Source organism: Capsicum annuum, chromosome 11 (assembly GCF_002878395.1).
Source record: "Capsicum annuum cultivar UCD-10X-F1 chromosome 11, UCD10Xv1.1, whole genome shotgun sequence".
Classification (NCBI taxonomy): domain Eukaryota; kingdom Viridiplantae; phylum Streptophyta; class Magnoliopsida; order Solanales; family Solanaceae; genus Capsicum; species Capsicum annuum.
Window position 1 is genome coordinate 88,139,684 of NC_061121.1, and position 12,051 is coordinate 88,151,734.

The window sequence follows — 12,051 nt, forward strand, 5'->3', positions numbered from 1 at the left end:
TATTACTATTACTACTATTACTATTATAGTAATAATAATAATAGTAATAGTATTATTATAAATGGTTACTAAATTACAATGCAAGCAACAAATAATATATTATATTATAATAAACTCCATAAATAGTTCTTTTAAAAGAACTATATAAATGTATGGACAGAAAAACTAATATAAATAATATATTATTATTATTATTATTATTACTATTATTATTAATAATAATACTAATACTAATAGTAATATTATATTATTACTATTATTATTATTATTATTATTACTAGTATTATTATTACTATTACTATTATTATTACTATTATTATTATTACTATTACTATTATTATTATTATTACTAGTATTATTATTACTATTATTATTAATAATAATCCACAAAAGACATATGACCTATAAACAGACAAGCTATATAACTTGTAGCATGTATAATTACATAATAGAGTAGTTTCTTGGAAAATTAAGAGACATCTTATGGGGTCACTCTACCTTATTAATTTCGAGCATACTACCACTAGTGATAAATCACTGGTAGGATAGTTTTGCTCATGTTCTTTACTCACTTTAAAACACATGTAATTGATTTTCTCATATTATATTTCTAACCTCCTGTGAATTATCCTTATCGATGTTTCCTTCTAAGTCTATGTAAACACTAGGTCCATGATAGAAAAGAAATCCTTAATAGTCAATTGTAGGAGTAGGAAGTTGAGGTCAACCTTATCCTTGCTACTGACGTAGGAGATCATACAACCAATGTTTAGTACTATATAAAAGTTCAAATAAGAAAATTACTAATGAAATTTAAAGGCATTGTAGTATAAACTCTTATTTACGGCAAGTCACAGATAAATGTCAAGTATATGTAAGATTATATCATGATTTTAAAACACCTGAAGGTTAATCACTTTTGGCTTAACTAGATAGGTCTATCTATGCTAACTAATTTTTTTCATAACAAGTGCGGGATAAAAACCTGTTCCTAAGCTATGCATTAAGGGAATTGCCATATCAGAGAGTAAAGTGAACAAATAGTACTTTATACTTCACGACAATTTTAATAAGCCATCAGAACCCTATACATATGCATAAAAACTATCTCTAATTTTAATAGGGATAATACAGATGTATCCTTAAATGTCTTCTGATTGCCTCTCTATTCTTCCATTTAATAATTCTATGCATCAAAACATGCAATTATATTAAGTCATTTGAGTGTCATTCTTACTTGCTTCATGTCTAACAAATACCCTTTTTGACCAAAACTACTCGCTTCATATATTCTAATATGTAAAATAGCATGGATAATTACAACTTTGACCTAACCAGTCAATATCTCCTTTTTGACCTCAAGTTGTAGTTGTATACTGATCTTCTATAACCAAAACATAGAATCGTAGAAACCAAGTATACGTATACTCTTATATAGAACAATTGGAAATGCTTATCCTAGACTTTTCTAACCATAAAAGGGATTGTATGTTTTATTACCTATTTGGGGTGGTCATACACTGTACCTTATAAAGATATAACTACTAAAATCTAGAATGACATCTAGTAATAGTTTGGTACTTATCAACTAATTAGCAGTATTTGAAAGGTTCACCTTTCAAACCATGCTACTAGCCTTTTTTAACCAATACGAAACTAGTTCAGCAGATTGTATTTTCAAAATACGTGTAACTCTAAAACCCTGTAGTTTACTAACAATAGACTAAATGTCCTCTATAGGATTAAATTCTATATATTTAAGAAGATATATGGAGGAAATCTCAGACTAAAGAACAATTCACATCCTTAAGTTAAACTAGGAAACATTGTAGCCAATCTTTATGACTAAGGTAATGTTTATTGTATAAAATATTAATAACCCTATTATGTCATACTCAAAGAAACAAGAACAATTCAAATAGTACAAATCAAACCTTATGTACAAGTAACATAAAACCATTACACTATTATGGGCCTGGGGGTCAAACTAAATTGGCTCACCTTAATTTGAATTTTGATAACTTAAGACTATTCCTTGTAAGTTTTTTCTTGGACATTAGTAGTGCTAGCCTTCTTTCTACCATTGACCTTAGCTATAGTAGGCACTGTATGAATATGAGAGATCAGAGTATAAGTGGGAATGGACTTCTTAACATTTCTCTATCGCACAATCTAGATAATGAAAGAAAGTAACATTTCCTAAATGCCCAAGTAGTCCCCTAAATATAAATATGGTGTGTAACATATTCATAAGTAAGGCTCTACTAGACATGGCTTTGTAGACTCCCTAGGACGACCTGCTCTGATACCACTTTTGTCATACCCCAATACTAGATGAGGCAGACAGTTACTATAGGAATACATACTATAAAAATAAAATAAATGAGAAAATGAATCACTATACTAATGAAATCACTGATAAGAAGCAGTATATATAATGCCAACTAATTAGCCAAACTGATATAGATGACATGTGAATCTATGAATACATATGATTACTTTACAATGTCTACAAAGCCTCTAATGGAATCCTTGACCGTAAAACCATAAAAATATATATGATAGAGACTTAGCAAGGCCCTGAATCAACTTAGACCTTACCAACAGCCGCTGAGTATACCATGTTTCTATTGGGGAGATCTACCAGCTAAGAACCTGTACTTACAACATGGGACGCTAGTCCCCCGTGAGGGATGTCAGTACGAAGTATGTACTGAATATGTAAGGCATGAGATAACCATATGTGAAAGAAGAAATCAATGAAATCATGGATCAATAAAAAAATATACAGATAAGGATGAACGACCACCTTTACTTACACTTGTAGAAAACTGTACATTACCTACTTCCCTTTACTTTACTCCTCTTTGTCTTATAATTTTTATAAGCCATGTGATACATATGACCAGCTGATCAGTGGTAAAAAAGGATGACCCATGCCAGGCATTATACCCTGGGATACTTTTCTAATCAATATGCAAATCGGGATCAACCCATGCTAGGCTTTTCTTTCACCCCTAGGATACCACCTGATAATGGGATCGACCCATGCTAGGTGTTCATTCCACCCCTGGGATACCACCTATAAATCCATGTATTGAGATTGGCCCATTCTAAGCTTATGCCCTCCTATTTAATTAAGATTATATTACTTAGTTTATTTAGCCTTTGAGATTGTTATTTGGCGGTCATAACATTATTGAGCTTTTATAGATATAGACCGATAGAAGAAGACATATAATCGAGATAAGAACAATGTTATAGCAAATAAGTGTAACATCAATGTAGTAATACTTTGAAACTTATGTGACACCATGAACCTCCCTAGGCATAAATATATTTACTAACGAGCCAAGAAGACATGTAAAATATGAGGATACGAAGACATGCAACAAATTAGTTGGTAAGGTATGTAACTAGTGAGCAAGTGACATTGCATAACATATATAAGTTGTGGTAGATTCCAGTGATCTTACATAGCATATAGAAATTGTGGTAGTTTCAAGTGTAGTAATTTAGATGTTTCAAATGGGGAAATATGTGCATACCAAGTGGAGACATGTAACTCCTTAACTATAGAGGTTTGGATAGTACAATAAATACTTACTAGGTTATACAAATAGAAGGGTACATGAGAATGGGTACTATTGAGGTATGTGGACAGATTCTAATTAGGAACAAAGGTGCATCCTACATAAGGACATATAAACTATATAATGAATAGGTAAGGACTCCATAAGGTCACTTTATATACAAATATAATGGGAAAGATATTAAAAAAAAGAACGTGTGTAGCCAAAAGAAGTATATGATCAATTAGACAATTGAAGTAATTTTTGGACAAATTATATATCCACCATGGGACACTTTTAACTTATATAATCTTGGATTGTGTTGACTCATATAAGAAAAACATGTGATACTTTGACACACTTTTATACCATGGGCAGTAATTAAAATGTCGATTAACTGCAGTGGAGTTTGTACGCCATCATAATGTATTCTTTAGCATAAACAATTATCTACAAATCTCACTTTATTAGTACACGAGTATAAGACATCATGCCAAAGAATATGGACTAGAATAGCCTTAAATACCTTATTGTGCAACCTGATTATTATAATGAATTAGCCTTCTTTCCTTTAAGGTGTTAATCTATAATATGAGTACATAATAGAGCTAATATTAGCAACTAATCCCAATGTAACCCTTGTAAAATAGTATCTAAACACTTGACGGGCAGTAAGACTATTCATCCCCTAAAAAACATGGCTATCACCACACCCTCCTTCTATACATTAATATAACTCCACTTAACCATTCTACAAGATAACCCACTGCTTCTAACAACACCTATAGATATCACCTAAACAGTCCCAAAATTCTTCAACACAATATAAGATGTTGAACTCACGACGTTTGATCACCATTTTTTGAGTTCTTAACAATAACATATATAAAATTCTCTATCAAGGCCTATACAAAAGAAGGGGTAAATCGAGGCAGTAACCTTACCTTTATTTATGAAATTTTATTTCTTAAAGTGCAATCCATTAAGACTCTCAGTTTTCCTTCAAGTTGAACCAACTAGTATTGGAAACTATCTGTGAGATTAAAGAGAAGTGGACTGCCAAGCTTGGCATAAAGGGCTATCCTATACTTTAGACAAAATAATAACTTTATTTCCATAACTTTCTATGATATGATTCAATATAAAACATAGTTATTTTCACTTACCTTGGCTGGAAATAAGGAGGGTTTCTTCAAGAACCCTAGGAGAGAAAAGAAACATCTATTTTAGGCTTAAGAGAAGAGAGAGAGTGAGCTGATTATAATATGATTTTTTTTCATGTAAGAATGAAGAGAAATATGAACTAAATTGACCTTATAAATCCCTTCACTTGACTGTCTCTTTATTTGCTCATTTCCAGCCACATATTGGTCAAAATAGTCCAAGTAGGTAATGCACCTACTTGGCTATTTTAGCTGCTCAAAAAGTCCAAATAGGTGATACACCTACTTGGTTTATTTCTAATTGGATCACACCATATGAGCCTTAAATAGAATAGGTATTGGGCTGGAATTTAGGCCTTAAATAGATTAGGTGTTGGGCTGCTCATCTTTCTCTTTTTATTTCACTTAATTTGGGACTTTAATATGTCCAATAATATAGGCCTCAATTCAGTCCAATAATATAAGTAGGTGATGCACCTACTAGTCACCTACTAGCTTAATTAAGTCAAACAAGCACCTCACTTATTTTCTCTTTTTTTTTTTTAAATCTTGATCCCTCTACTTAACTTAACACTTACCTTTAACTTTAAGCTCAAATACCTATATTGAGTTTAAATACTTGTGTCTATGCTAAGTTGATCTATGTTTGGAAATGTATGGAGCGTTACATAATTATATAAAAGAATGCTATGGGTATGGAAAATCAATCATGGAAATAATCTTATTTAGTGTTGTGTGCCCGCGTGGGGGCTTGTATTGTTGTTGTTGGTGATTTGAGATGATATTTGTTACATATTATCCATGTGAGGACTTATCTCACATTATTTATATCGTTTAAACATTGGTTGTTTCCTTCATAATAGATATATCAAGTTAGGGAAAATATGATATTAATGGTGCCTTACATGTATATTTAGTCTTATGATACATTGCTTATATGAAATCATGGATGATTGACATATTTAGTAGATTCTGAGCTCCTGTGTACATGCATTGAATGGACTTTGAGATCTTCATGTTAGTTTGGTTGTGAGCATTATATTCTCATATCATACATACATTCATGAGATATTGGTACATCATGGAAACACTAATTTTAATAGAAATGAGATATTTTATTTTCAAAATTCTTTGTCATAGCCCACGAGTTAGAAAGAAAATATGGATATTAAGATTAAGATTGAATATTGAGAAAGTATATGGGTTACGAATCTCACATGGGTCCTACCTGAAAACGTTGAGGCTTGGTAGGTGTATACATAGGTTATATGATAACCTCAGTCTCATCATATCATCATTATCATCGCCATTGCATTTCATATATTATGCATCTTCAGTGTTGTACTTTTGTATTTAATTTGATGCATATCTACTTTGAATCTTTACATACCTATTTTCTTGCTTATGTGTTATATCTAGAATTATTAGTGAAGACGGTACGAACTACCATTTGAGATATTTTATTATTGTAGGTGAAGTGCTTGTTGTATGTATTTATCTTATTTTGTACTTTGCTCAATCTACATATGATACCTACTGAGTACAAGTGGACGGTACTCATTTCTACTGTGCCCTTTTGGTGCAGATTAAGATACGACTGTATTGCACGACAGCTGAGATCATGCAGATTTTCATTGACACTTCGAGGTATTAGCCGCTCTGTACCTTTAGAGTTGACCTTAGACCTCCTTCTATCCAGAAGATATCATTATTTTGTATTTCAACGACAGACTTGCAGTTCTCGAATTTCAGTGGTATTTTTTCTGTTTTATATTATATTTAGATTGTCCTTACACTATGACACCAAGTTTTGGGATGGTTTATGATTTCTTTATTATTCATACTTTTGGTATACTTGTATTTGTATGGTCTGACTTCGCTCTAGAAGTCTTGCCTTAAGATTTATGTTATGATATTTTTATTACATATCAGCTTGGGTGATTGGTTTACTTATCAAGGATTAGCCGCGATGAGCATCATCATAACCTTAATTTTGGGGTCATGATAAATTGGTATTGAAGTAACCATGTTCACCGATCTCATCAGTGTAAGAACATGGTGTCTGGTATAGTATCGCGGATCAATACATAAACATTCGTATCTATCTTTGAGAGTCTATAAGATACCTAAGGAACTTTCTTATTTTGTTCCTTATCATGCATATTTTTCCATACCCTATATTCTAAACTGATTTTTACATTTTTTTGCATAGATGGTGAGCACTAGATCTCGTGAGGCTAGGGATGCTGAGTTGGCATTTGAGGAGGAAGCCCAGCCTAGTTAGGGGTTACGACATGAGGATCTTCCCTTTCTAGAGATAGTACTAGGGAATTCTCCCCTAAGCTCGAGGATGAGCATGCTAGAATATGGGGCCTATTCAGATTCTACAAAGTAATACTACCCTGGTCTTGGAGTGTTTATTGATTCGTTTGCTTACTCGTTCAGAGGGTATTCCTTTGAGTACGCCTTGTATTCCTTCAATTTCGAGTGTTGTATCTCCATCTGTGCCAGGGACTGCTTATGGTGTTCCTTCAGTTCCAAGTATGGTACATTCATTGGTACCTACATCTAATTAAGCTATTTTGCTGGCTCTAAGTGTTGTTCCTTTTTCTGTTCTAGTATCCAAGTATGGTATATCGAGCCTAGGAGTTTAACCTTTATATATGCTGCCCCCTTATATGGGATCACGACCTGCCAAATTTACTATTTCTTAGATTTCTTCAGGTCATAGTTTGTCTTCTGAGGATTAGAAGAGGTTTGATAGATTTATTTGGTGGTGATGTGGGTGAGGATTCCTCGAGTTCTTGATTGATTACTGGGAGAAGTTTCATAACCTTGGATCACTTGAGTTGCATAGAGTTTCTTACACCACCTACCAGTTGAGAGATATAGTCAGAGATTGGTGGAGGTTACTTGTTAGTTGGAGACCTCTTAGTTCGCTAGAGATGACTTAGGATCAGTTTGTTGGGGCCTTTTTGGATAGGTTTGTGTCATATAGTTTGAGGGGTCAGATGAGAGACGAGTTTGCTCACTTAGAGCAGGGCCCTATGATTGTCACCGAGTATGAGGCGTGTTTCCATGCCTTGTCTATATATTCTATTGCCAGTAGTGCCACAAAGTCTAAGATGATTCCAAAGTTTACGAATGGTTTGGATACTACTTTTTAATTGGCTATTGCCTCAATGGTGGTATCAGAGGCATCATTTAAGAGTGTGGTAGATCATGCGAAGTTGACTAAGGCTATTCTGCAAACTACTAAGGGAGGAGCCAAGAAGGTACACCATCAGGGCGAGTTCAGTGGTCACACCCCTCGAGGCAAAGATTTTTGAGGTTCTAATAGGTACCTTGGTAGACCAGTGTAGGTAGCCTTGTAAGGTTTAGGTGGTTGATCTTCTAGTTCATCGGTTTTGGGTAGTTGGGTGTTATCCTAGGGGTGATCATTCTAGCTCAACCGCTCCTCCTCAAATTGAGTCAAGTTGTAGAGGTTGAAATGTGTGATGATTGTGGCCATGTGGCTAATGATTTCAATGGCTATGTTTTAAGGCCTACTCCTATATTGAAAGTAAGAGCTGACCCTCAGGGTGGTAAAGTTTTATTAAAGGTGTGCGAAATAGAGGTAGTAGTGTCCATAGTGGTGGTTATGGGGCTACTAGTTTGGTAGCAGACGTGAAAGTGCTATGCTATACCCATCAGACTTAAGGCAGAGACTTTAGATGCTATTATCACAAGTATCATCCTTATTTGTTTTATATTTGTATTTATGTTATTTGATCTGGGGTCGACTTTCTTCTATGTGTTTGAATATTTTGCTTTGAGTTTTGATTCTATATTTAAGCCTCTTTCCATGACTATCAAAGTATCGATCCTCATAGAAGACTCTTTAGTGGTAGATTAGGTACACCGATCTTATATTGTAACCTTCGCTGGCCGTGAGATTCAGTAAATCTGTTAATCCTAGATACGGTAGATTTTAATGTCATCTTAGGTATGGATTGGTTAGCTACCTATCATTCCATTCTAGACTGTTATAGTAAGACCGTGACTTTAGTTTCATTGGGTGTGCCAAGGATAACTTTAAAGGTAATACTTTATTCAGGTCCAAAGAGAGTTATATCCTTTTTATTGGATCTTTTCTTGGTAGAGCGGGGTTTTTTGTCTTATTTAGCTTTACTACCTCCTTTTGATTTGTGCATAAGTTTATGGATGTCTTTCCTATGAATTTGTCTGGTATACTTCTGAATTATGATATTGACTTTGATATTAATGTTGAGCCAAGAACTAAGCCCATTTCTATTCCTCCACATTGGATAGACCTAGCAGAGTTGAAGGAATTAAACGATCTATTACAAGAATTGTTGGATAAGGGATTTATCTAACCTAGTGTATTACCTGGGGTGCACCTATCTTGTTTGTGAAGAAAAAAGATGGGTCTATGCATATGTGTATTAATTATCGACAGTTGAACAAGGTGATGGTTAAGAATAAGTATCCTCTTTCTCATATTGATGATTTTTTGGTCAGCTCAGGGTTCTTCGGTGTTTTCAAAGATTAATTTAAGGTCCAGTATTACCAATTGAGGATTAAAGATTTAGATATTTTGAAGATAGATTTTTGGTCTCTATACAGTCATTATGAGTTCTTGGACATGTCCTTCGGGTTGACCGATGCCCCAGCCACATATATGGAGTTAATAAATTAGGTGTTTCAACCATATTTTAGCTCTTTTATCACTGTATTTATAGATGATATCTTGGTTTACTCTAAGAATAAGGCTGACCATGATGTGTATTTGCAGATCGTACTTCAGAGGCTCTGAGATGAGAAATTAAAAGGTAAGTTCTCCAACTGTAAGTTTTGGTTGGATTCTATCTCTTTCTTGGGTCTTATTATGACCAACAATTATATCATGATCGGTCCAACCAAGATTGTTTCAGTTCACGATTACGCTAGGCATACTTCTCTTATTAAGACTCAGAGTTTCATTGGTTTAGCAGGCTATTATCGGTGCTTTGTTGAGGATTTTTCATTTTTTATGACTTCTTTAACCAAGTTGACTGAGAAAAGATTTCTTTTTAGTGGTATAATGCTTGTGAGGCGAGCAATCAAAAGCTTAAGGATTTTTTAACATCGGCTCCTATCTTGACTTTGCCTATGGTGCGCGTAGGATTTACTATTTTCTGTGATGCCTCTGGTGTTATTAGGTGTTGTGTTGATGTAGGAGGGTAAGGTGATTGTGTATGTTTCTCATCAGTTGAAGCCTCATGAGATGAATAACCCTACCTATGATTTGTAATTGTGCGCAATTATATTTGCTTTGAGGTTTTGGAGACACTATTTGTATGACGTACGATATGAGATCTTCTCGGATCACCATAGCCTTTAATATTTCTTCACCCACCAAGATTTTAATATAAGGCAACGTCATTGGCTTGAGTTCTTTAAGGATTATGATCTCACTATCTCTGTCATTTGAGAAAAGCTAATATGGTTATGGATGCCTTGAGCTAGAAGTCGACTAGTATGGGTAGCTTGGCGCATCTATTTAGTCTTTGAAAAAATAGATGGTTAAGCTTGATATTTCAACACCTAGGTGTGTTTTGACATATGTGGAGGCTAGATCTTCCTTGATTGAGCAGATCCGAGATGATTAGTTTGATGATACTAGTTTGAGAGTGATTTGGGATAATGTGTTGAGTGGTGAAGCTAAGGAAGCCTCACTTAACTCCAATGGTGTTTTGAGGATTAGAGGCAAGTTTGTGTGCCGAGAGTGGATGATTAGGTAAGATTGATCTTAGAGGAGGCTCATTGTTATAGGTACTACATTTATTTAGGAGTGACTAAGATGTATCATGATTTGAGACAACACTGGTAATGGGGTGGTATAAGAAAGGATGTTTCATATTTTGTAGCTCATTTCCTATGTTGTTAGTAAGTAAAGGTCGAGCATTTGAAGCCTGGTGGTTTTCTTCAGAGGTTACCCATTCTTGAATAGAAATAGGAACGGATTGATATGGACTTCGTGACTGGGTTGCCTCGTACCTCTCGTAGTTCTGATAGTGTTTGGGTCATTCTGGATCGATTGACCAAATCTATACATTTCATCACTATTTAGGTTTTCTTTAGTGCCAAGAGGTTGTCTAGTATCTATGTTCATGAGATAGTTCATCTCTATGGTGTACCTGTGTCTATTATCTCAGATAGGGGTTCAATTTTCACTTCCCACTTTTGGAAGGCATTTTAGGAGGAATTGTGTCCCCGAATTGATCTTAGCATAGTTTTCACCCCTAGACATCGGTCAATCAAAGTGGACTATTCAAGTTTTGGAGGATATGCTCCCTGTATATGTTTTGGACTTTGTAGGTTAGTGGGAGCAACATTTAGCTTTGGCGGAGTTTGGTGTAATAATAGCTACTATTCTAATATTGAGATGGCGCTCTTCGAGGCCTATATGGTAGGAGTTTTTGCTCTTTGGTTGGTTGGTTTGAGGTTTTTGAGAGTAGACCTTGAGGTACGGACTTTCTTCATAAGTATTTGGATAGAGCTAGGGTCATTCAGGATAGACTTCAAGTAGTTCAGAGTAGGCAGAGGTGCTATGCGAGTTATAGACTTTGTGCCTTGAGAATTAGTGTTAGTGATTGAGTCTTCCTTCGTGTTTTGCCCATGAAGGAAGTGATGAGATTTGGGAAGACGGGTAAGCTTAGCTCTGGTATATCGTGCCATTTAAGATTCTTTAGACTATTGGGGATTGTATGACCCTTAAAAGTTTGATCAATTTATTTTTGACCTTCCTGCGTGTGTAATATCGACTTTTGACTTGAATTGTGTTTAGGGATATTAAAAGTATGTTCGGCGAAAGTTTTGAAATTTTTGAAAAGATTTTGGGATAATTTTGGAACTTCAAGACAGTGAGCCTCCACGTTATTACCATGTCATAGAGGTGTCCCTCTGCTATATTGGCGTAGCACGGAGGATAACCTTTGCAATATTGGTGTGCCACACCAAGGTGAAAATTTGGTGCAGTTTTGTTTTTATTCACTTAGGGTGAGGGGTTTTTGGTCTTTTCAACTTTTCCATGACTTGTAAACATAAAATAGTCCCATTCCCATCAGTTTTCAAAGATCAAATCTCCTTATTTCACTTTCAAACACAAAAGCCAAAAACATTCAAGGGCTTCACTGTGCATTTATTATCCAGGCTCTAAACTTTAAATTGATTACAAATTCTTGTGTCTTTCAGGCATGTATCCCTTCCCTAAACTAATTTTATACAAAATCATATGTTGAATTGTTCTCCATATGGTTTAATTGTTGGCTTTT